This window comes from Triturus cristatus, chromosome 9, assembly GCF_964204655.1.
Source record: "Triturus cristatus chromosome 9, aTriCri1.1, whole genome shotgun sequence".
Lineage (NCBI taxonomy): Eukaryota > Metazoa > Chordata > Amphibia > Caudata > Salamandridae > Triturus > Triturus cristatus.
Window position 1 is genome coordinate 457,575,727 of NC_140592.1, and position 25,537 is coordinate 457,601,263.

Below are 25,537 nucleotides of genomic sequence, written 5' to 3' on the forward strand. Positions count from 1 at the left end.
GCCAAAACCACTCTGAGATATAATTCTCTCTTTTCTTAACTTGTCAGGAAACGTCCAAACAAGCACACTTTATGAGTGATAATTAAAGTCCATCTGTTAATACCTTTGAGGTAGTCCGCTATTTCATCCCAGTAGAGAGGCATCAGAGGGCAGTGTCAGACAATGTGCAGTTATGCAGCCTATCTGCTATCACCATGTAACCTCAAGGCATGTGCAAAGAGTTTTGACATTAAGGCAAACTAGTATTTTGCTGCTGTCCACTTCCACCTCCTCTTCAAAAAATAACGCCCACAAATAGGTTTCTGGAGAAATCTGGCTTCACCTGCAGGCGGTGCCTCATATTGTCACCTTGTCACAGAAGTGGGCTCTGGAATAGTGCATGCTGCATAGTGTGGGCAGGCAGAACCTTCTGCAGATGGGTAGATTTTGCCATGGTAGTGACTGTTATTACATCACATGATCTCATTAAAGGTGGCAGTGAGGAAAAACTTGACTTTTTGCCTGGAATTTTTAAGGTATCTACTTGAACATGGCTGGGTAGGTGGTTTGGCCTATTTTTAAAAAGGCAGATGGGGTGCTTAATAGATGGCCAGAGAAGTGGTTTAGAGTATGCAGAAGAATAGCATTTCTGAGATTCTGACACTTGTTGGAAGCCTTAGTGGGGTTTAGGCATAGTTTTGTCAATGTGGATAACAAAGTTGTGGTGGCTTTAATTAATATGTAATCTGCCATGTTTGAGTGGCTACTGTGATAATTAAGGTTGTTTTGTCTTGGGCTGTATGCCGTGTAATGACACTTATAAAGCTAGGCTCAATCTGAAAGCGGAGTTTAATGTGACGGCTGCGTGGTCTCATTCACAGAAGCAGGTTTTCGGTGGGGTAATGTATACAGAACACTGATGCCACCAAAGCTTTGTGAGCAAGGATGGTATTCCAACTGATGGAAAGACCAGTGGCACAATCTATTAGACAGGCATACAGATAGGCATAAGGGAATTCTTAGTAAGTGCATACAAGAACAGTGGCAAGGCTAGAGACACCCAGCACTGGTAAGGGAGGATACAGTGCAAAAAATGCTGAGTTTAATGGATAAAATATTATTGACAGCTGCTATGGACTGAAGATTAGCTGGGTTGGCATTCTACAGTATGGGACAGTAGAGAAACACAGTGAAGAGTCTGAGTGCTTGGTGAAGGAAAGATGGCAGGCATGGGGGTGTAGAGGCCAGTAACAGTTGATATTTTGAGGGGACTAAAAGGTCTGTTAGGACAAGCTTTTGTTTAAGCTTTGTATGGAAATATTATTTTTGGGGGCTGTTGGGGAACATAAGCAGGAACTAGTCCTTAGGCTTCAGGAAGTGAGCTGGGGGGGGGGGTTAATATCTTAAGTATAAGACTAAATAAACTATAAACATATCAAGTGGGTGAGGGGCATACTCTCCACAAACTGGTCAGAGACGTGTGTATTCCCACTAACCTCATATCAGCATTGGTTCCCCCCCAAGGAGTTGATCGCACAGGACTGTGGTGAGAGTCAACCTCCTTCAGGTACCTAGAGGTATGAATATATAACAATGCGGCAGAGATTCGGAAGAGAAATCTGTGGGGTGTTGTATGGGCCCTCAAGGGCAGTTGGAGTTCTGGAGCACACTGCACCTGCCCTTGAAGGTGAGACTCTCCTTATCCAAGATAGTGATGCTCCTGCATGTGCTTTGCTACTTTGCTAACCTCCCTGTCTGGCTTTTACAGAACTGGTTCAAAACGGCTTACTCACTATTGAGGGAACTAATGTGGGACAGGGTCAGAAATAGGGTGTTCCTGACTACTTTGCAGCATCCTACACACATTGGAGGCCTTGAAGGCCCCTGCCTTTGAACTACACTACTCCACTGCCCAGCTACAGTGGCAAGCCAGGTTGCTGGATCGGCTTGGGACGGCTGACCTGGGACTGATGCGTGACACGCAGTGGGATGACGCCCTGGTGACTCAGATGCTGGGGGTTAAACTGAGGGAGCCCAAGCCTACCAAACTTATGAACGCCGCTCTCCACTACTGGTCAAGGGCACTGCAAAGCATAACCCGGCACCAGAGATCTGCTTCTGCGCCCCCTCTAGTGAGTCTCCCCATGGGAAGAGAAGGCTTCTTCAGCACTCAGCGAATGTAACAATGGATGGCCGTGGGCTTGACTATGAGCATGTAGAAAACTGGTACGCAAATGGAGGACCACAAAAACCCTTGAAGATAGATCAACCTACAAAAGGTCTCTAAGAATCTATCATATCTGAAAAAAACACGTTAGTTAGATTCCTCACCTTAGAATATCCCCAGGCGTCAGGCTGGATCCGGAAAGATTTTTCTTCAGCAATACCCCTTGCGCGTCGCTAGGCGGGGTCTGCAGCTCCGCGTCCGTCGTCGGCGTCGTGCGCCGGAATAACGTCGGAGTACTTAGACGCCGCCCTCGCGAGCTGACGTCAGTTCTTCTTTTTTCCACGCCAGACAGCGCCGATCCGGGTAGAGCTTACCCCTTTAGTCACTTTTTGACAAAAACTTTTTGGACTCTTTTGTCTACTCGACTCGAACTGGTGCCGGTAGGATGCCTGGGTTTAAAGTCGGTGACGGGCCACCACCGCCGGTGCCTTTACTGCCTGGGGGCCGACCACGATGCGGAGTCATGCCTCGACTGCCAGGCCTTGACCTCAAAGGCTAGGCGCTGTTCAAGGTCCCGGTCCAGGAGGAGGTCGAAGGACCGGTTGCGGAGCCGCAGCCACCATCACGGCTCGTCGGGTTCCAAGTCTTCGGGTAAGTCGAAGCATGGAAAAAAGTCCAAGAGACGACACCTCTCTTCTGACTCCCCTCGCGGGTCGCGCGACTCAGTCGAGGGTCCAGGTGGTACCACCCCCGCGGCTCCGCAGGAGCAGCGTCCGTCCCCATACCCACCGGTCCCTTGGACTGACGCGACTCCGGCGGAGATCAGTGCCTTCCTCTCGGCCATGAGGGGCCTGGCTCCGCCGTCGACGCCTACCGGCGCGCCTTCGGGCCACGCGGGCTCGACTAGACGGCCTAGCGAGCCGGCAGCTCCGGCGCGTCATCGACTTCGGTCCAGACGCCGCAGGCCCCCGTGGGATCCAGGCCTGGATCTCAGTCGGTGCTGGTCGACCTCACGACGCCTCCTCCGCCGCCGTCGACACCGGTTCCACCCCTGGCGCCGCCTCCGGACGACGCCGTTCCACGGTTCAGCCCCGGTCCGGGCCCGGCGCCGGTGCAGCACTGTCTGGCGCCGCATCCGACGCCGATGGATGACAATTTCATCTACCGTCCAGCTCCGGTTATTCCCCCTGTTTATCAGGAATCGGATGACTGGGGTGACTGGGAGGGGTCTGGGGACCCTCTGGCGATGCAGGCCGACTTATCTCAGGACTGGGCAGATGAGCTGGGGGATGCCAGTGGTCTGGACACCTCCCCGGACACTGGTTTCATCTCTCCTCCGACTGTGGCTTCGGAGGAAGGTGCTGCATTTTCCGCGGTGCTGCGCAGGGTGGCCGAAGCCCTTGGGCTGGAGCTGCCTGCTGTGGCCGTGAGGACTAACCTCCTCACTGAAGTGCTTCAACCATCCGCAAGCTCCTCGGAGCCTCTGCTGCAGTTCAATGAGGCACTAGTGGACGTTCTGAAGGGCACCTGGTCCAAGCCCTCCACAGTACCTCCTGTGAATCGGAACGTGGCCCGGCGCCACTGCCCTGCTCCGGGCGACCCCAGTTTTCTGTCCCAACACCCCACGCCCGAGAGTCTGGTTATCCAGGCCTCTACTTCCCAATCCTCCTTCCCGTCCGCTCCCCCGGATCGGGAATCAAAGAGGCTGGAACAGTTCGGTAAGAAGCTGTTCTCTTCCTTTAGTTTGGGACTGCGGTCCTTGAACACCGCTTGCCTCTTGGACCGTTATTCTCACTCTCTGCGGGATACGGTGGAGGACGTGCTGCCCCAGTGTCCGGAGGGGGCCCGGACACGGCTCACCCAGGCTCTTGCCGACGGGCGGGATGCAGCGCGACATGCTATTCGATGTTGACTAGACACTACGGACTCGCTGGGTAGGGCGATGTCAACCACGGTGGCACTCCGCCGCCACGCCTGGCTGCGGTCCATGTCTTTCTCAGGGGATGTCCAGAGCACCCTCATGGATATGCCTTTTGATGGCACTCGCCTTTTTGGCGAAAAGGCGGATAGTGTGCTGGTGCGCTTCAAGGACTCCCGGGCTACGGCCAAGTCCTTGGGCCTCTCGGGCCGCAACCGCAAACTTCCGCTTTTCGTCCCTTTCGTGGCCAAGGAAGGGGCGCCCCCTCACGTCCGCCTAGCCACCGTCCGCAGAACCAACCTGCACGTGGTCGCGGACGTGGATTCCGCCGAGGCGGTACCGGGGGTCAACGTGCCGGTCAGTCCACATAAACCCCAGCAGCATCCACCTCAAAGCCCTCCTAGTCCGTGCTTTCAGGCCCATTCCACGCCAGTGGGAGGCAGAGTTTGCCATCACCAGCTCCACTGGCGTTCCATCACGTCGGACAGGTGGGTGCTGCAAATCGAGGAGAGGTTCAAGATGCTTACCCTAGCTGAGGTTCTGGCTGCCCTGGATCCAGGAGACTGGATGGTAGCGTTGGACTTGCAGGACGCTTATTTTCACATTCCCGTCCTGCTGGCCCACCGGCGTTACCTGAGGTTCACGGTGGGTCAGGAGCATTTTCAGTTCACGGTGTTCCCCTTCGGCCTCACCAGTGCCCCTCGGGTGTACACGAAAGTGATGGCGGTGGTCGCAGCTCATCTGCGCAGATCAGGGATTCCAGTCTTCCCCTATCTCGACGACTGGCTGTTGAAGACGGGCTCGCCCCAGCAAGTCGTCTCCCACCTCCAGACTACGGCCGACCTCCTGCATTTGCTGGGGTTCTCCATCAATGTGCCGAAGTCCCATCTGAGTCCCTCACAGAAGCTCCTCTTCATCGGAGCGGTTCTGGACTCGGTGCAGTTCCGGGCTTATCCTCCGGAACAGCGGGCCCGGGATATTCAGGCTCTGATTCCCATTTTCAGCCTCTATCCCGGGTTTCGGTCAGGTTGGTGCTGCGGCTTCTGGGTCTGATGGCCTCCTGCATCCTGCTAGTGCATCATGCCAGGTGGCGAATGCGGGCTCTGCAGTGGGACCTGAAGTTTCAGTGGGCCCAGCATCGGGGCAACCTGCCCGACCATGTCTTCATCTCGGAGGGCACTGCAAAACAGTTGCAGTGGTGGCTCACGGACCGCGATTGGATCAACGGCAGATCCCTCTCCCTACCCCTCCCGGAGCACGTAGTAGTGACGGATCCGTCCCTCCTGGGATGGGGGGGGGCCACATGGGGGAGGCGGAGATCAGAGGACTCTGGTCTCCGGTGGAGTCTCGGCTCCATATCAACCTTTTGGAGCTGAGAGCAATCCGACTTGCACTGAAGGCATTCCTTCCCGTTGTCCGGGGAAGTGTGGTGCAGGTGTCCATGGACAACACCGCCATGTGGTATTGCAACAAACAGGGCGGGGTGGGATCGTGGACCCTTTGTCAGGAGGCTCTGCGCCTCTGGACATGGCTGGAACATCAGGGCATCACCCTGGTGGTTCAACACCTGGCGGGCTCTCTGAACGCCAGGGCGGACGAACTCAGCCGCCAGTGCATGATGGATCACGAATGGCGTCTCAACTCGGACGTGGCGCAAGGCCTCTTTCAGCAGTGGGGAGAGCCTTGGTTAGATCTATTCGCCACCGAAGAGAACGCGCAATGTCAGCAGTTCTGCGTGTTGGAGTTGCCAAGGCGGCACTCGCTCGGGGACGCCTTTCGTCGCGAGTGGAGTTGCGGTCTGTTGTACGCCTTTCCGCCTATACCACTTCTGCCCAGAGTGCTGAAGAAGATCAGGCACGACCGGGCCCAAGTCATCCTGGTGGCTCTGGATTGGGCACGAAGGTACTGGTATCCCGAGCTACTCAGTCTGTCTATCGATCCCCCGATTCGACTGCCTCTTCAGGAGGACCTTCTGTTGCAGTAGCAGGGGGCGGTCCTCCACCCGAACCTGTCCAGTCTCCACCTCCATGCGTGGAGATTGAGCGGTGACAGTTGATGCCATTTGACTTGCCTCCTGAAGTCTGTGATGTGATTCTGGCAGCCAGGCGTCCCTCCACAAAAACGGTATACGCCTGCAGGTGGAACAAATTTGTGGCATGGTGCACAGCAAAGGCTGTGGATCCCCTTTCCGCCCCTCTTTCTGAGGTTCTCCTCTTTCTTCTTTCCATGGCCCAGCAGGGCTCTGCTCTGGGCACCCTAAAAGGTTATCTTTCTGCTCTCTCTGCTTTCTTACAGCTTCCTGATCAGCCTTCTCTTTTCAAATCCCCTGTTGTTTCTCGTTTCTTCAAAGGCATTACTCGTATGTTTCCTCCTGTCCCCTTCGTAATGCCTCCGTGGAATTTGAACCTAGTCTTGACATTTCTGATGTGCGCTCCCTTTGAGCCTCTTCATAATTGTCCCCTTCGTCTTCTGACTCTTAAGACTGCTTTCCTGGTAGCCATCACCTCGGCTAGACGGGTGAGTGAGCTCCAGGCTCTATCTTCTAAGCCTCCTTTTCTTTCTGTCCATCCGGACAAGGTTGTCGTCCTTCCTTTCTTCCGAAAGTGGTGACTGCTTTTCACATCGGGCAGTCTGTCACGTTGCCCACCTTCTTTCCGCCTCCGCATCCTTCGAAGGAGGAAGAGAGGCTCCACCGTCTGGACCCAAAACGGGCGCCGTCCTTTTATTTGGACCGCACCAAGCAGTTCCGGGTGGACGACCAACTCTTTGTTGGATACGTGGGTGCTAAGAAGGGGCGGGCAGTACACAAGCGAACCATCTCGCGGTGGGTCTTCTTGTGTATAAAAGCTTGTTACTCCTTGTCTTAAAAGGACCCTCCTGTAGGGCTGAGAACCCATTCCACCCGGGCCACAGGGGCGACTACTGCCCTGGGCCGAGGAGTCCCCTTGCAGGACATCTGTCAGGCAGCAACGTGGGCCTCGCTGCACACGTTTGCCAAGCATTATTGCCTGGACAGCCAAGTCCGGAGAGATGGCTTCTTTGGCCGTTCTGTTCTCCAGGACTTTCTGGTGTGATCTTGGTTCGCAGACCCACCACCGGGGTTGGTATTGCTGGGGTATCTATTCTAAGGTGAGGAATCTAAATAACGTGTTTCTTTCAGATGAACAAGTTACTTACCTTCGGTAACGATGTATCTGTAAGAAACATTAGTTAGTTAGATTCCTCACCGACCCACCCATCCTCCCCGTTCTGCGAACTGACATCTAGGGTTAAGGCTATCCTTTTCAGGGCCCTAGATTTTTTGGCACCAGTGTCGGTCTCTTGCATGGCACTGCATTTCTTTGCCACCCCCCCTAATATGGATACATTTAGAGTGAGCTGGTAACAGAACAGGAAACTCTTTGATTTCTGGAGAAATATTAATTCTGGAGGATAATCCACCAGAGATTTTCTGATATAGCTCTATAGTGAAGAAAATCCCACCAAAGATTCTCCTCCAGCTTTAGCAATTCCTCCTGAAATCGGAGGAGTCTCCATTACTATTCAACATGTGTAATCTGGTTTTAGCCAAAACCACTCTGTGATATAATTCTCTCTTTTCTTAACTTGTCAGGAAACGTCCAAACAAGCACACTTTATGAGTGATAATTAAAGTCCATCTGTTAATACCTTTGAGGTAGTCCGCTATTTCATCCCAGTAGAGAGGCATCAGAGGGCAGTGTCAGACAATGTGCAGTTATGCAGCCTATCTGCTATCACCATGTAACCTCAAGGCATGTGCAAAGAGTTTTGACATTAAGGCAAACTAGTATTTTGCTGCTGTCCACTTCCACCTCCTCTTCAAAAAATAACGCCCAAAAATAGGTTTCTGGAGAAATCTGGCTTCACCTGCAGGCGGTGCCTCATATTGTCACCTTGTCACAGAAGTGGGCTCTGGAATAGTGCATGCTGCATAGTGTGGGCAGGCAGAACCTTCTGCAGATGGGTAGATTTTGCCATGGTAGTGACTGTTATTACATCACATGATCTCATTAAAGGTGGCAGTGAGGAAAAACTTGACTTTTTGCCTGGAATTTTTAAGGTATCTACTTGAACATGGCTGGGTAGGTGGTTTGGCCTATTTTTAAAAAGGCAGATGGGGTGCTTAATAGATGGCCAGAGAAGTGGTTTAGAGTATGCAGAAGAATAGCATTTCTGAGATTCTGACACTTGTTGGAAGCCTTAGTGGGGTTTAGGCATAGTTTTGTCAATGTGGATAACAAAGTTGTGGTGGCTTTAATTAATATGTAATCTGCCATGTTTGAGTGGCTACTGTGATAATTAAGGTTGTTTTGTCTTGGGCTGTATGCCGTGTAATGACACTTATAAAGCTAGGCTCAATCTGAAAGCGGAGTTTAATGTGACGGCTGCGTGGTCTCATTCACAGAAGCAGGTTTTCGGTGGGGTAATGTATACAGAACACTGATGCCACCAAAGCTTTGTGAGCAAGGATGGTATTCCAACTGATGGAAAGACCAGTGGCACAATCTATTAGACAGGCATACAGATAGGCATAAGGGAATTCTTAGTAAGTGCATACAAGAACAGTGGCAAGGCTAGAGACACCCAGCACTGGTAAGGGAGGATACAGTGCAAAAAATGCTGAGTTTAATGGATAAAATATTATTGACAGCTGCTATGGACTGAAGATTAGCTGGGTTGGCATTCTACAGTATGGGACAGTAGAGAAACACAGTGAAGAGTCTGAGTGCTTGGTGAAGGAAAGATGGCAGGCATGGGGGTGTAGAGGCCAGTAACAGTTGATATTTTGAGGGGACTAAAAGGTCTGTTAGGACAAGCTTTTGTTTAAGCTTTGTATGGAAATATTATTTTTGGGGGCTGTTGGGGAACATAAGCAGGAACTAGTCCTTAGGCTTCAGGAAGTGAGCTGGGGGGGGGGGGTTAATATCTTAAGTATAAGACTAAATAAACTATAAACATATCAAGTGGGTGAGGGGCATACTCTCCACAAACTGGTCAGAGACGTGTGTATTCCCACTAACCTCATATCAGCATTGGTTCCCCCCCAAGGAGTTGATCGCACAGGACTGTGGTGAGAGTCAACCTCCTTCAGGTACCTAGAGGTATGAATATATAACAATGCGGCAGAGATTCGGAAGAGAAATCTGTGGGGTGTTGTATGGGCCCTCAAGGGCAGTTGGAGTTCTGGAGCACACTGCACCTGCCCTTGAAGGTGAGACTCTCCTTATCCAAGATAGTGATGCTCCTGCATGTGCTTTGCTACTTTGCTAACCTCCCTGTCTGGCTTTTACAGAACTGGTTCAAAACGGCTTACTCACTATTGAGGGAACTAATGTGGGACAGGGTCAGAAATAGGGTGTTCCTGACTACTTTGCAGCATCCTACACACATTGGAGGCCTTGAAGGCCCCTGCCTTTGAACTACACTACTCCACTGCCCAGCTACAGTGGAAAGCCAGGTTGCTGGATCGGCTTGGGACGGCTGACCTGGGACTGATGCGTGACACGCAGTGGGATGACGCCCTGGTGACTCAGATGCTGGGGGTTAAACTGAGGGAGCCCAAGCCTACCAAACTTATGAACGCCGCTCTCCACTACTGGTCAAGGGCACTGCAAAGCATAACCCGGCACCAGAGATCTGCTTCTGCGCCCCCTCTAGTGAGTCTCCCCATGGGAAGAGAAGGCTTCTTCAGCACTCAGCGAATGTAACAATGGATGGCCGTGGGCTTGACTATGAGCATGTAGAAAACTGGTACGCAAATGGAGGACCACAAAAACCCTTGAAGATAGATCAACCTACAAAAGGTCTCTAAGAATCTATCATATCTGAAAAAAACACGTTAGTTAGATTCCTCACCTTAGAATATCCCCAGGCGTCAGGCTGGATCCGGAAAGATTTTTCGTCAGCAATACCCCTCGCGCGTCGCTAGGCGGGGTCTGCAGCTCCGCGTCCGTCGTCGGCGTCGTGCGCCGGAATAACGTCGGAGTACTTAGACGCCGCCCTCGCAAGCTGACGTCAGTTCTTCTTTTTTCCACGCCAGACAGCGCCGATCCGGGTAGAGCTTACCCCTTTAGTCACTTTTTGACAAAAACTTTTTGGACTCTTTTGTCTACTCGACTCGAACTGGTGCCGGTAGGATGCCTGGGTTTAAAGTCGGTGACGGGCCACCACCGCCGGTGCCTTTACTGCCTGGGGGCCGACCACGATGCGGAGTCATGCCTCGACTGCCAGGCCTTGACCTCAAAGGCTAGGCGCTGTTCAAGGTCCCGGTCCAGGAGGAGGTCGAAGGACCGGTTGCGGAGCCGCAGCCACCATCACGGCTCGTCGGGTTCCAAGTCTTCGGGTAAGTCGAAGCATGGAAAAAAGTCCAAGAGACGACACCTCTCTTCTGACTCCCCTCGCGGGTCGCGCGACTCAGTCGAGGGTCCAGGTGGTACCACCCCCGCGGCTCCGCAGGAGCAGCGTCCGTCCCCATACCCACCGGTCCCTTGGACTGACGCGACTCCGGCGGAGATCAGTGCCTTCCTCTCGGCCATGAGGGGCCTGGCTCCGCCGTCGACGCCTACCGGCGCGCCTTCGGGCCACGCGGGCTCGACTAGACGGCCTAGCGAGCCGGCAGCTCCGGCGCGTCATCGACTTCGGTCCAGACGCCGCAGGCCCCCGTGGGATCCAGGCCTGGATCTCAGTCGGTGCTGGTCGACCTCACGACGCCTCCTCCGCCGCCGTCGACACCGGTTCCACCCCTGGCGCCGCCTCCGGACGACGCCGTTCCACGGTTCAGCCCCGGTCCGGGCCCGGCGCCGGTGCAGCGCTGTCTGGCGCCGCATCCGACGCCGATGGATGACAATTTCATCTACCGTCCAGCTCCGGTTATTCCCCCTGTTTATCAGGAATCGGATGACGGGGGTGACTGGGAGGGGTCTGGGGACCCTCTGGCGATGCAGGCCGACTTATCTCAGGACTGGGCAGATGAGCTGGGGGATGCCAGTGGTCTGGACACCTCCCCGGACACTGGTTTCATCTCTCCTCCGACTGTGGCTTCGGAGGAAGGTGCTGCATTTTCCGTGGTGCTGCGCAGGGTGGCCGAAGCCCCTGGGCTGGAGCTGCCTGCTGTGGCCGTGAGGACTAACCTCCTCACTGAAGTGCTTCAACCATCCGCAAGCTCCTCGGAGCCTCTGCTGCAGTTCAATGAGGCACTAGTGGACGTTCTGAAGGGCACCTGGTCCAAGCCCTCCACAGTACCTCCTGTGAATCGGAACGTGGCCCGGCGCCACTGCCCTGCTCCGGGCGACCCCAGTTTTCTGTCCCAACACCCCACGCCCGAGAGTCTGGTTATCCAGGCCTCTACTTCCCAATCCTCCTTCCCGTCCGCTCCCCCGGATCGGGAATCAAAGAGGCTGGAACAGTTCGGTAAGAAGCTGTTCTCTTCCTTTAGTTTGGGACTGCGGTCCTTGAACACCGCTTGCCTCTTGGACCGTTATTCTCACTCTCTGCGGGATACGGTGGAGGACGTGCTGCCCCAGTGTCCGGAGGGGGCCCGGACACGGCTCACCCAGGCTCTTGCCGACGGGCGGGATGCAGCGCGACATGCTATTCGATGTGGACTAGACACTACGGACTCGCTGGGTAGGGCGATGTCAACCACGGTGGCACTCCGCCGCCACGCCTGGCTGCGGTCCATGTCTTTCTCAGGGGATGTCCAGAGCACCCTCATGGATATGCCTTTTGATGGCACTCGCCTTTTTGGCGAAAAGGCGGATAGTGTGCTGGTGCGCTTCAAGGACTCCCGGGCTACGGCCAAGTCCTTGGGCCTCTCGGGCCGCAACCGCAAACTTCCGCTTTTCGTCCCTTTCGTGGCCAAGGAAGGGGCGCCCCCTCACGTCCGCCTAGCCACCGTCCACAGAACCAACCTGCACGTGGTCGCGGACGTGGATTCCGCCGAGGCGGTACCGGGGGTCAACGTGCCGGTCAGTCCACATAAACCCCAGCAGCATCCACCTCAAAGCCCTCCTAGTCCGTGCTTTCAGGCCCATTCCACGCCAGTGGGAGGCAGAGTTTGCCATCACCAGCTCCACTGGCGTTCCATCACGTCGGACAGGTGGGTGCTGCAAATCGAGGAGAGGTTCAAGATGCTTACCGTAGCTGAGGTTCTGGCTGCCCTGGATCCAGGAGACTGGATGGTAGCGTTGGACTTGCAGGACGCTTATTTTCACATTCCCGTCCTGCTGGCCCACCGGCGTTACCTGAGGTTCACGGTGGGTCAGGAGCATTTTCAGTTCACGGTGTTCCCCTTCGGCCTCACCAGTGCCCCTCGGGTGTACACGAAAGTGATGGCGGTGGTCGCAGCTCATCTGCGCAGATCAGGGATTCCAGTCTTCCCCTATCTCGACGACTGGCTGTTGAAGACGGGCTCGCCCCAGCAAGTCGTCTCCCACCTCCAGACTACGGCCGACCTCCTGCATTTGCTGGGGTTCTCCATCAATGTGCCGAAGTCCCATCTGAGTCCCTCACAGAAGCTCCTCTTCATCGGAGCGGTTCTGGACTCGGTGCAGTTCCGGGCTTATCCTCCGGAACAGCGGGCCCGGGATATTCAGGCTCTGATTCCCATTTTCAGCCTCTATCCCGGGTTTCGGTCAGGTTGGTGCTGCGGCTTCTGGGTCTGATGGCCTCCTGCATCCTGCTAGTGCATCATGCCAGGTGGCGAATGCGGGCTCTGCAGTGGGACCTGAAGTTTCAGTGGGCCCAGCATCGGGGCAACCTGCCCGACCATGTCTTCATCTCGGAGGGCACTGCAAAACAGTTGCAGTGGTGGCTCACGGACCGCGATTGGATCAGCGGCAGATCCCTCTCCCTACCCCTCCCGGAGCACGTAGTAGTGACGGATCCGTCCCTCCTGGGATGGGGGGGGGCCACATGGGGGAGGCGGAGATCAGAGGACTCTGGTCTCCGGTGGAGTCTCGGCTCCATATCAACCTTTTGGAGCTGAGAGCAATCCGACTTGCACTGAAGGCATTCCTTCCCGTTGTCCGGGGAAGTGTGGTGCAGGTGTCCATGGACAACACCACCGCCATGTGGTATTGCAACAAACAGGGCGGGGTGGGATCGTGGACCCTTTGTCAGGAGGCTCTGCGCCTCTGGACATGGCTGGAACATCAGGGCATCACCCTGGTGGTTCAACACCTGGCGGGCTCTCTGAACGCCAGGGCGGACGAACTCAGCCGCCAGTGCATGATGGATCACGAATGGCGTCTCAACTCGGACGTGGCGCAAGGCCTCTTTCAGCAGTGGGGAGAGCCTTGGTTAGATCTATTCGCCACCGAAGAGAACGCGCAATGTCAGCAGTTCTGCGTGTTGGAGTTGCCAAGGCGGCACTCGCTCGGGGACGCCTTTCGTCGCGAGTGGAGTTGCGGTCTGTTGTACGCCTTTCCGCCTATACCACTTCTGCCCAGAGTGCTGAAGAAGATCAGGCACGACCGGGCCCAAGTCATCCTGGTGGCTCTGGATTGGGCACGAAGGTACTGGTATCCCGAGCTACTCAGTCTGTCTATCGATCCCCCGATTCGACTGCCTCTTCAGGAGGACCTTCTGTTGCAGTAGCAGGGGGCGGTCCTCCACCCGAACCTGTCCAGTCTCCACCTCCATGCGTGGAGATTGAGCGGTGACAGTTGATGCCATTTGACTTGCCTCCTGAAGTCTGTGATGTGATTCTGGCAGCCAGGCGTCCCTCCACAAAAACGGTATACGCCTGCAGGTGGAACAAATTTGTGGCATGGTGCACAGCAAAGGCTGTGGATCCCCTTTCCGCCCCTCTTTCTGAGGTTCTCCTCTTTCTTCTTTCCATGGCCCAGCAGGGCTCTGCTCTGGGCACCCTAAAAGGTTATCTTTCTGCTCTCTCTGCTTTCTTACAGCTTCCTGATCAGCCTTCTCTTTTCAAATCCCCTGTTGTTTCTCGTTTCTTCAAAGGCATTACTCGTATGTTTCCTCCTGTCCCCTTCGTAATGCCTCCGTGGAATTTGAACCTAGTCTTGACATTTCTGATGTGCGCTCCCTTTGAGCCTCTTCATAATTGTCCCCTTCGTCTTCTGACTCTTAAGACTGCTTTCCTGGTAGCCATCACCTCGGCTAGACGGGTGAGTGAGCTCCAGGCTCTATCTTCTAAGCCTCCTTTTCTTTCTGTCCATCCGGACAAGGTTGTCGTCCTTCCTTTCTTCCGAAAGTGGTGACTGCTTTTCACATCGGGCAGTCTGTCACGTTGCCCACCTTCTTTCCGCCTCCGCATCCTTCGAAGGAGGAAGAGAGGCTCCACCGTCTGGACCCAAAACGGGCGCCGTCCTTTTATTTGGACCGCACCAAGCAGTTCCGGGTGGACGACCAACTCTTTGTTGGATACGTGGGTGCTAAGAAGGGGCGGGAAGTACACAAGCGAACCATCTCGCGGTGGGTCTTCTTGTGTATAAAAGCTTGTTACTCCTTGTCTTAAAAGGACCCTCCTGTAGGGCTGAGAACCCATTCCACCCGGGCCACAGGGGCGACTACTGCCCTGGGCCGAGGAGTCCCCTTGCAGGACATCTGTCAGGCAGCAACGTGGGCCTCGCTGCACACGTTTGCCAAGCATTATTGCCTGGACAGCCAAGTCCGGAGAGATGGCTTCTTTGGCCGTTCTGTTCTCCAGGACTTTCTGGTGTGATCTTGGTTCGCAGACCCACCACCGGGGTTGGTATTGCTGGGGTATCTATTCTAAGGTGAGGAATCTAAATAACGTGTTTCTTTCAGATGAACAAGTTACTTACCTTCGGTAACGATGTATCTGTAAGAAACATTAGTTAGTTAGATTCCTCACCGACCCACCCATCCTCCCCGTTCTGCGAACTGACATCTAGGGTTAAGGCTATCCTTTTCAGGGCCCTAGATTTTTTGGCACCAGTGTCGGTCTCTTGCATGGCTCTGCGTTCCTGGCGTGGAAAGCTATGTACAAGAACTGACGTCAGCGCTCGAGGGCAGCGTCTAAGTACTCCGACGTCATTCCAGCGCACGACGACGGACGCGGAGCCGCAGACGACGCCTAGCGACGCGCAAGGGGTATTGCTGATGAAAAATCTTTCCGGATCCAGCCTGATGCCTGGGGATATTCTAAGGTAAGGAATCTAACTAACTAATGTTTCTTACAGATACATTGTTACCGAAGGTAAGTAACTTGTTCAATAATATCAAAGTGGAAAGGAAATGCCATAATGTGGATAGAATCAATGATGCAGGCATCTTCTTAAAAGAACTGTATAAGGTTCTCAACTAATTTACCAATCCTGCAGCTTGCACTGAACCTCTCTTAGCTTCTCAGGCCTTTGCAAATGATCTTGCCAGCTAGGTTTAGGAAAGAATTGTTAGAATTTATAACACTTTTGCTAAAGAGACTTCACAGGAAATTAGGCATGCGTTTATCCCTTTGGGAAGCTGTTGCCCTGTCCTTCTGGAGGAGTTTCAGAGTGACTCCAGACCAAGTTAATGTATTGATTAATCTAGTTAAGTCTAGATCACTAGAGAATCCTACACTGCCTTATATTATGGCAACTCTGGTTCCAGTACTTCTCCCTTCTACCCCTTAGCTATTCAATCTTTCCCTGAGCCCGGAAACCTTCCCTTCAAAGTGGAATCAGCAAGAGTTTAACCCATTCTTAAAAAGCCCACAGCAGATCCCAATAATTGGCACATTTTAGACCAATCTCTCTTCTCTTTTTCCTCTGTAAAGTTATGGAAATCTTGGTGAACACCCAATGTACAGCTTTTTTGGAAAGCCATTGTGTTTGGATGATGGGCACTCAGCAATGCTAGTATATTAGATCTCTCTGCAGCATTTGATACCATATTACACGGAGCATTAATCCAAAGACTAGGGGAGATAGGTGTTGGCGGAAAAGCCTTGGAGTGGTTGGAGAACATGATGAACACACCCATATGGTGCAGTTAGTCTTTCTGCACTCAAACCATAGCCTTGGACAGGGGAGTACCACAGGGATCCTCTTTGAACCCCACTCTTTTTAGTATCTATGTGGCCCCACTGGCTCAAGTGATAAAATTCTTTGGTTTCCATGTCATCTCATATGCCGTTGGCACTCAACTTGCCATCACAATGGGACCTAACCCGGACTTTATTATAGAAAGATTCCATGATTGTATGGGAAAGATCACCTCTGGATGCAGCTCAACTGTCTTCAAATAAATATGTGAAAAACAGAGATTGTGCCTTTTCGGAAAACTAATTCTGTGTGGTCTGAGGATTGATGGCCCCAGGGTTCAGTTCCCACACCAAACCAAAAGTGGTTGTGAGAAACCTGAGAATCATGGTAGGTGACAGACTCTCCATTAGGGAACATGTGAATGCCATTTCAGATTCCTGCTTTGGAATTATGTGCGTCCTAAGGAAAGTATTCTAGTGGCTACTGCTTCAGTCACGAAAATCCCTAATTTAGGCTCTCGTAGTGAGCTGCATGGACTATGGCAATGCTCTAGTGGTCACCATGAATGAAGGCCTGTTTTCCACACTCCAGGTGGTGCAAAATACTGCGGCACATTTAGTTTGTCATCGCCATCCTCGATCGTCCTCAGAACCCATTCACAGAACTCTTCATTGGCTGCCTATAAAAAAGCACTCCTTTAAACTTCTTTGTCTGGTACATACATCCCTGCATGTAAGGTGTCCTCTGTATCTGCAAGGCAAACTGCAGTTGTTTGCCCCCACTCAGAGTCTTAGATCCAGCAGAAAACTTCTGTTACATCCTCAGCGCACTACCAGGTATTAGGGTCTTTCATTTCCATACTTGGCCCCCCAGTACAGGCATCAGCTTCTGCTACATCTACCTGCATTCACTGATTTTTGTACAGTTTAAAAAATCTCTCGAAACATGGATTTTTAATCTCTACTAAATTCGTGTATTTATTTTAATATTCTGTCCCCAGGACCTGTAGAGCTGCAATAGCGCCAAGAGACCCTACTCCGGGTGATTTGTTGTGCTTAATAAGCAACTTTAACTTAGCATAACATGATAGGTGGGGTTGCACAGATAGGCATTTGAGAGAGCAACGCTCCTTGATAATGGAAGACGGACTTCCGGAATCACGGTTCCTTACTTATGAAGCACTTACGTGCCACTTGGACGCCCAATGGGAAAAAAACTGCACTGAACACAAAACTCATGAAGTGTTGCAGGTCTTGATGACCTTTGTCAGCGGGGGCAAACTTATCTTCTGTTTGTACAAATCACTTCACACGGTGGCTGCTGCCCCTCTGACAAAGTAAAGAATGTACTGAGAGACTGCGATAGGACGGGAGCTGAGGGACATGGAGTGGACTCATCTACTAGTTCACCCACACATGGTATCCAGGAATACTAGATTCCACTAGACGCAATTTAGTTATCTGTACACTACCAACCTCACACCTCATCAATTTAAATACTATCTTTATGACAGACAAAACATGCCCTAGGTTACTGTTCTGCTCGATTTTCCCGGCCTTCTTGTGAGGGAAAATGATTGAATGTGACTTCAGTCTCTTACCATTCAAGTCTAAGGGTTAGAGTAGTGAATGGAGCCTATTTACTAGGCACTTCGACATGATCCTGTGCTCTTCCCCATAGATCAGGGCTTGCACACATAGCCTAGGGGATAGATTCGTTAGTATTAGGGATAACCTGTCCTGTAGTGAGGGTATTTCATGGAGCCGTGCTGAATTCAGGCCTGGTAGGCCTCAAACGGGAGAGACTCCATCTTTCTTTCTGCTCCGGCAGCTTGGGATGCTTCTAGGTCAAATGTAATGTTTTAGTTATGAGGTGTTATTCGCTTGGAGAGAACCGGTTCAGGCCGGCCCTTATCGAAGGATTGTATTTTTCTTCATGCCGAAGACACTACATCAGGCTGGCCGGCTGGGAACGTGTCCTTGGTACGGGGAGGTACAAGAATTTGGTGGGCGGCAGGTTACGGGCCGGAATTTTCCATGAGGAAATGCACCTCTATATTAGTGAAAGTCTGAGGCAGTTACATGTTCAGTCCGTAGGCGGCATCTAGCCGTTAGCAGTAAAGCTACTACTTATTCCAGGGAAGACAGACGCCATCTTGAAGGCGGAGAAGAACCGAGAGACAGATACTCTCCTAGCAGAATAGCCAGAGAGGAGAGAGTAGCCGATAAGGAAGAGGTCCCAGTGACTCGGAGAAGGGTGAAGAGAACAGCGCATAGTGGTGCAGACATGTATCCGTGACTGCGGAGGTGTGACTTCCAGGCGAGCCGAGGCACAGACGAGAAGGGAACCTAGATGACCACTGAGTGCAGGCTACACACTACTAAGGTGATGTCGACCCTTTCTTATTAGAGTGTACAACTTAATCTTTCACTTTTCTTTGCAGGTTATGTGTTATATTGTAATGTTATGTGATTGCGTATGTAATGAGTAATAAAGTACCCAGTTTGTAGTGAACCAACATGTGCTGCGTGTTCTTGTATGAGAGGGTAGCCTATTCTTCTAGTCAGCTGCGGCTACATGAACAGATGTTAACCCTGATCAGGTAAGTGGTAACTGAATAAGGGAAAGAGGAGCCCCTCGAACCGGAGAACAGGCTATGCTTGAACTGGCAGTCATTGTGTGATCTGATGAATAGTGAGACTGATTCCCTTTTTGTATGTTATGGTGATCATAGGATGAACTGTTGTATAAGACTGCCGTCTGGGTAGAGAGGTCTGGATTCGTATGGGATCGCGAGGCCGCCACTTGTGATACTGTCGTATGGGCAGAGAGGTCTGGATTCGTATGGGATCGCGAGGCCGCCGATTGTGCTGATACTGCCGTCTGGGTAGAGAGGTCTGGATTCGTATGGGATCGCGAGGCCGCCACTTGTGATACTGTCGTATGGGCAGAGAGGTCTGGATTCGTATGGGATCGCGAGGCCGCCACTTGTGCTGAGACTGCCGTCTGGGTAGAGAGGTCTGGATTCGTATGGGATCGCGAGGCCGCCACTTGTGATACTGTCGTATGGGCAGAGAGGTCTGGATTCGTATGGGATCGCGAGGCCGCCGATTGTGCTGATACTGCCGTCTGGGTAGAGAGGTCTGGATTCGTATGGGATCGCGAGGCCGCCACTTGTGATACTGTCGTATGGGCAGAGAGGTCTGGATTCGTATGGGATCGCGAGGCCGCCGATTGTGCTGAGACTGCCGTCTGGGTAGAGAGGTCTGGATTCGTATGGGATCGCGAGGCCGCCACTTGTGATACTGTCGTATGGGCAGAGAGGTCTGGATTCGTATGGGATCGCGAGGCCGCCACTTGTGATACTGTCGTATGGGCAGAGAGGTCTGGATTCGTATGGGATCGCGAGGCCGCCACTTGTGATACTGTCGTATGGGCAGAGAGGTCTGGATCCGTATGGGATCGCGAGGCCGCCGATTATAAGAGGTCTTGGTATGTATAGTAGGAGTTCCCTGTCCTTAGGTGGTAGATATATGTGGTTGCACTATTGTAAATAGGCCCTAGGGAGGGCGTAACGTTCTGGCTGGGTTAGTGAGGCTCTGATGAGCGGGTTCTATCTGATCCGAAAGCCCAAGCAGAACATTTGGCGTCACGAACCGTTTACGAAACCTGTGTGCGTTGTGGTTGTATCGTGTTTGCTTTCGGCACGTGCGTGGTTTCGTTTGTATATTATTTGTATATAATTGTGTGTGTAGTTTTTTTTCTCTCTCTTTTCTCTTCTTCTTTTTTTTTTCTTTTCTCTTTCTTTTCCGAGATGTTTTCTAGAAAGTCGAAATCTACTTTTAAGTTGCCCGTTGATATTCCCGGCTGGGATTCAACGCCTTATGAAGCCTTAGCCCGTGAGTGGGCTGATTCTACTGGTTTGAGTGAGAATTGGAATTCTTTTTTGGAGCTGGCGGAGCCGGCTAATGTGATTACTTGTTTACAGAAGGCGCCGGTATCTAAGGGTGATGAGCTTCCCGTTTTGGGGCGCAGAGGTTGGATTGTTCTGTCTGCGTACAGGATTCTGCATGAGAGGTTGTTGAAGTTGCAGAAATTGCATAAGGATGTGGAAGCGAACTTTGTTGAGATTCAGAATGCTCATACTTTGTTGCGGTGTCAAAATAAGTTGCTTGCTGACAAACTTGAGACGTACCAAACTATTGCCGAGAGGGCGGCTGTGCGAATTGCTCGTTATAAATACAAGAATCGGCGTGGTCGGGTTTCGACGCGAAAGGTGCGTCTGGTCGTGGCGAAAGCCGGACTGGATTGGAATCCTGATGAATGGGATGGTAATATCTGGAACTCGAGTGATTCTCCTTCCTCGGGTGAGGAGTCTGCCAAGCGCGAGTCCTCTCGCTCCGGCCGTGATTGTAAGTCTGCTTCTTGCGCCTCTGATGGTGCACCCCATGATTGCGCTCGTCCTTCGAGTGGGGTCGATGCTTCTTACACTGATTGTTCCTCTATGTGTACTGGTCGAGCTCCTTGTGTTGCTCGTCCCGCGGTCTCGGTGCATCCAGTTTTTCGGCGGAAGTTGCAGCAGGCTCCCGGTGCTCCGAATGGTATTGCTTTAGACTCTTTGGAGGATTTTACTCAACAAGAAATTAGTGATATTTTGCAGCGATTTCGGCAGCGAGCTGGTGAGACCTTACTCACATGGATGGTGCGCCTTTATGAACTGGGCGCTGCTGGCATTATGTTGGATGCTGGTGATTGTTTGAAGTTTTGTTCCTTGAGTTCGGATTCTACTGTACAGGATCATTTTCGTAACTTTAATGTTGGTGGTCAAATTTCTTTGCTTCAATTGGTGACTGAGGGTTGTAATCAAAAATATCCTACTGAGTCTGACTGGCCTGTGAATGACAAACCGTGGTATACTTTGCGCGATGCTGCACAACGTCTCAAAGAGGAGGTGATGAAAACGGCAATTTTTTTGAATACTGCTGACAGGTTGCTTGATGGTTTGTTGACATCTTCTGTGCGGAATCGTATTATTCGTTCTTCCCCTGTTGCTTATAAGCAGGTCATGATGACTTTATTGATTAATCAGACTGGTAACATATTGTCTATGGTGCTGGAATCGGTACGCCAACTCGGTGAGTTGGGTGAGTGGTTTAAACCTGAACGGCAATCCCGGCCTGACACTCGTACTCCTGGTGACAATAAACTTACTAGACGTGATATGTTTTTTGGTCTTATGGCCGATGGTGTGCGGAAGGAGGACATTGACGGTGAGACTACTTCTCGTTTGTGGGAAATGTTTCACAAACGTGGCTTGGATCGAAAGGAGGGTGCCCGGCGTGTTCGGACGACTGAGTGTGATCGTGGTTTTTCTGACGGTAGCGGTGATGACGACCGCCGTGGGCGCTCTGATCGTCGTGATGATCGACGTTATGTACGTGATTTGTCCCCCCGTTGTGAGAGAGACAGGGAGAGAGAGGGGGAAAGAGAGAGGGGGAGAGATGATTATGTTAACAGCAGACGTAGAGATGATAGGGATCAATCCCCTGAGTTGAGAAGGAGAGAGGATCGACACAGATTGGCCGATCGAAACCTGCAGTACAATGCAGAGGACAGGAATCCATCTCGTAATGGAGATGGATATGAACAGGAGGTATCGATACCTGGGAAACGTGAGAGTCTTTATCCTGATATATCCTGGTACACAGAACGCAGTAAAAATGACTAGGAAATAGGTCAAGCTCCAGTACACAGATGGGCTCACAGAGATAATAGACCCTATGTAGATATTGATATTTATTGGAGACATCGTAATATCCAAAGGGCCCGAGCATTGGTAGATACAGGAGCGGAGGCCACTCTTATTCATGGAAAATCAAAGAAGTTTAAAGGTCAGCCTTTTACAATTACCGGATTAGGTGGAAAGGAAACTCCCGCAGTTCAAACTTTACTTGAAATGAGAATAGGTAGAATTCCTAGAAAAGAATACTCTGTATTAGTGGTACCACTCTTAGAATTCATAATTGGAATTGATATTTTGAAAGGAATGACTTTGCACTTAGATGATGGATGTTACCAATTTGGAACTAAACATTATATATCGTCCAGGCCTGTACGGGTTGGTCGTTTAAGAATGCCCCCCATAAAAGTTCCCCAGGCGACAAAAGTGGTTCGTCAGAAGCAGTATCGTATTCCAGGTGGTCATGAAGAGATTAGTACCACTATTCAGGAGTTGGTGGATGCAGGAGTTATAACCCCAGTTACTTCTGCTTGGAATAATCCTGTTTGGCCTGTACGTAAGAGTGATAATTCTTGGCGCATGACTGTTGATTATCGAGAATTGAATAGACACACACCCTCTTTGACTGTTGCAGTACCGGATGTTATTACCCTAATTGAAAGAATCCAAAAACATCCAGGTACATGGTATGCGTCCATTGATATTGCTAATGCTTTCTTTTCGATTCCGATTGCCCCTGAGTGTCAGGAACAATTCAGTTTTACTTGGAACGGGCGTCAGATGACGTTTAGGAGTCTTCCCCAGGGCTATGTGCATAGTCCTACGATATGTCACCGGCTGGTGGCAGAGCATTTGGCTGAGGTACCGGTTCATCCGCAAATTCAGATATGTCACTATATTGATGATATTTTGATCCAAGGCGAAACACAAGAAGAAGTTCAGACCCAATTGGACAGAGTCATTGAGTGCCTGCGTGAGAAAGGTTGGGAAATCAACCCGGACAAATTACAAGGTCCGTCCCAGGCTGTGAAATTTTTGGGTATTAATTGGCATGAGGGGCACCGAGAAGTGATCCCTCAGGTTAAACAGAAAATTCTTGATTTTGCAGTTCCGAGGAATAGGAAAGAAGCCCAAAGCTTCATTGGTTTGTTTGGTTTTTGGCGCCAGCATATTCCTCATTTGAGTCAAATATTGGCCCCTTTGTACCATGTCACTCGTAAAAAGAATGCATTTGAATGGGATAAACCACAGCAAGATGCGTTCAGTCTGGCAAAAGAAGCAATTCAGCATGCTCTGGATTTATGGCCTGTATGTGATGGTGATGTGGATTTGAATGTGTCTGTACAAGGCCTTTATGCGAATTGGAGTTTGTGGCAGAAACAAGGCAAGAGTAGAGTACCGTTAGGTTTCTGGACCAAAAAGTTACCTGATGCTGGTGAGCGTTGTACACCTTTTGAGAAACAGTTACTTGCATGTTATTGGGCTCTGGTGGATACCGAGCAATTGACTTTGGGACATGGTATAGTTTTGCGACCTGAAATTCCTATCATGCAGTGGGTTATGAGTTCGCCGAAAACTCACCGAATTGGACACGCTCAAGAGGCGAGTGTGATTAAATGGAAATGGTATATACAAGACAGGGCACGTGTGGGACAAAAAGGAGTTGCATCTTTGCATGAGCAGGTGGCACGGGCGCCATCGACTGAGACTGAGAGTGAATGTTCCGTACCTTTAGTACAGGAGTCTCCTGTTAAGTGGGGTAGACCTTTTGATGATTTGTCGGCGGAGGACAGAAACCATGTCTGGTTTACGGATGGTTCAGCAAGGTTCATAGGGACGAAACGGCATTGGAAGGCGGTGTCCTATAATCCGATCACACAAAAATTGCTGAGCACAACTGGTGAGGGTAAGAGCAGTCAATTTGCTGAACTCTATGCTGTTTATCAAGTTCTGAAACAAGAATTACCTGGCACATGTCATATTTTCACCGATTCTTGGTCTACTGCCAATGGACTGGCAGTTTGGTTACCGACTTGGCATTCCCATAGTTGGAAAATCCATTCAAAAGAACTGTGGGGAAAAGAATTATGGCAGGAGATTTGGGAAATGCTCCCACAGAGTACTGTTACAATCTTCCATGTGGATGCTCATACCCCGATAGACTCTCTTGACAAATTCTTTCATAATATTGCAGATGAGAAATCTAAAATTGCTGAGGCAGTGGTGGACAGGCAAGATTCTGATATTGCGGGATTGGCGAAATGGGCCCACCAGAAAGCAGGACACTTTGGAGAGAAAGCCACTAGCAGGTGGGCTGCTGATCGAGGAATTTATATTCCCCTAGATTTAATCAAAAATGTTATTCTACATTGTCCCATTTGTCAGCATATCAGGCAGCGCAAAGTGCCCCAAACTGTTAAAGGTCATTTACATCGCGGGAAATTACCCGCTCAAATTTGGCAGATTGATTACATTGGTCCACTTCCTATGAGTAGGAATTGTCAATATGTTTGCACTATTGTTGATACATACAGTGGCCTGTTGGTGGCCCTTCCCTGTAAGCAAGCTACCCAATTGAATACTATTAAAACAGTGGAATTGATTATGATGTATTATGGTGTGCCATTCCAAATTCAATCTGATAATGCATCCCATTTTCGTGGAAGATTGGTACAGGAATTCTGTGTGGAAAACAATATTGAATGGGTGTTTCATATACCATATTATCCACAGGCCTCGGGTCTTGTGGAGAGGTTGAATGGCCTGCTGAAAGATCAGTTACGTAAATTAACAGATGACAAGTATAAAAATTGGCGAGACTTTTTGCCTCACGCGCTATTGATTTTGAATAACCGTCCTTTTCTAAATGCTGAATCCCCACTTATGCGTTTGTTTCCTCCGAATGTTGATGCTAAGCCCAATGAAATCAGAGAGACTGTGATGTACTGGGAAATTACTCCCGGAGCTTTGGCTCCATGTAGAGCGACCCCAGGGTCGGCAGGTTTAGACTTGCATGCCATGGATGACACCGTTATAAAAAGTAAGGATCGAGTCATCATTGAAACTGGTGTTGGTGTTCATATACCAACTGGGAATTTCGGATTAATCGCCCCTAGATCGGGGCTGGCTGTAAAAGGCGTTCAGGTGCTTGGAGGGATCATTGACAGTGATTATCAGGGAGAGATTAAGGTGCTCCTGCTGAATAGCAGTGAGGTTGACTTACTGATACATCAAACTGACCGAGTGGCTCAATTGCTAATAATGCCCGTTTTCAGTGGTGAGATCACAAAAGGCACTGCCCCAACGTTGCTAACTGTACGAGGCCAGAAAGGTTTTGGCTCCACAGATAATCCTGGGGCCAGAGTTTGGGTGCAGTCGCCTAAGAATCCCCCTGAACAAGCAGAAGTCATTGCAACCGGTCAAGACAACACCATTTTAGTTATGAGACCAGGGAAAGATAGCTGGGAAGCAGTCCCGGCTGACAAATGTTACTTACGAGAATGAATAATGCCTGTATTTGATTCTCTTTCAGATCATTCTTTGGACTGTTGCTGCAGGATGTGTCGGCGTTGGACTCCTTTTGGGCTGGTACGACGAGAGAGGAGGGATCCCATCAACCCGGGCTGAGTTGAGAACCCGAGTGTCGCGTTCCTTCGCTGCGTGGGATTCGTCGTCGAACTTTTGGATTACGTTAGCCAAACGAGTAACTAAAGCCCCTCATTTCTGCTTGACACCGATGAGATCGGTGACTGACATTC

The 25,537-nt window shown here is 51.0% G+C and overlaps 1 protein-coding gene and 1 long non-coding RNA gene across 8 annotated transcripts in view; one reads left to right on the plus strand and one right to left on the minus strand.

The window, feature by feature from the left end:
• LOC146798137 (uncharacterized) overlaps window positions 1-25,537 on the plus strand; it is a 271,358-nt gene that overhangs the window by 80,082 nt on the left and 165,739 nt on the right. The window lies entirely within an intron of this gene.
• Window positions 1-25,537, minus strand: part of LOC146798138 (uncharacterized) — a 155,049-nt gene that overhangs the window by 20,403 nt on the left and 109,109 nt on the right. The window lies entirely within an intron of this gene.